Source organism: Scophthalmus maximus, chromosome 3, assembly GCF_022379125.1.
Source record: "Scophthalmus maximus strain ysfricsl-2021 chromosome 3, ASM2237912v1, whole genome shotgun sequence".
Taxonomy (NCBI): Eukaryota; Metazoa; Chordata; class Actinopteri; order Pleuronectiformes; family Scophthalmidae; genus Scophthalmus; species Scophthalmus maximus.
Genome location: NC_061517.1, coordinates 26997501 through 26998644, shown reverse-complemented (window position 1 = coordinate 26998644; position 1144 = coordinate 26997501).

Here is a 1144-nt window from a genome sequence, read left to right as displayed (position 1 = left end):
CTGTCGCCCCGGCCCCCAAGGCCCTGTTGCCCCACGGCCCTGTGGCCCCATGGCCCTATTGCCCTGGCCCCACGGCCCTGTCGCCCCATGGCCCCCAAGGCCCTGTTGCCCCACGGCCCTGTCGCCCCACGGCCCTGCTGCCCCGTCGCCCCATGGCCCTGTTGCTCCGGCCCCCAAGGCCCTGGCCCCATGGCCCTGTTGCCACATGGCCCTGTCGCCCCATTGCCCCGGCCCCCAAGGCCCTGTTGCCCCATGGCCCCGGCCCCCAAGGCCCTGGCCCCATGGCCCTGTCGCCCCATGGCCCTGTTGCCACACGGCCCTGTCGCCCCATGGCCCCGGCCCCCAAGGCCCTGGCCCCATGGCCCTATTACCCTGGCCCCACGGCCCTGTCACCCCATGGCCCTGTCGCCCCCCAAGGCCCTGGCCCCGGCCCCATGGCCCTGTCGCCCCGGCCCCCAACGTCCCCGGCCCCACGGCCCCGGCCTGGGTAGAGCTTGCAGTGGCAGATACGGATGTGTAACTTTTCAGCAGAACAGTGACTCAACAGCGCCACATTACTGAGTAACAGAAACCAGCGTGCACTTGTGGAGCAGGATATGAGACAAGGTATTTTTCCTCTTGTAGACAAACAGAGAAACTGTAAATCAAGGAGCTCCTGCACTGGTTTGAGATTTCAGCCATGGTGTCTAATCTAATGTGACCTAAACCACCAGAGTGGTGAACAGCAGCGCTGCACGGATGTGTGAATGTGTGAATGTGACTTGTGCTGTAAAGCTCTGCGTGGTCAATGAGACGAGACAAGTCCGTAACAGAATATACAGCAGCTGAGGAAAAGTCACTGAATTCAAATAAATCAGACTTTTTATTAAACTCTATACATTTCATTAATTCAAGGCGGTTAAGGAACAGGCAATACAACTGACAAAAGAATAATACAAGATGAGGTACAACTGAATCTCAACTGCAGTATTGAAAAAAATGAAAAGAAAAAAATCCCCCAAATTGTGTGACATGAGCACCAGAGTCGTGGATTAAATTCCTCGACCTCCAGGATTATTCGAGCCCTTCTCTGAGCTCATTTCAACAGACCTCCTGAGGCCCGGCTCGTGTGCATGCATGTACACATAACTGCATGTGAGAGAGC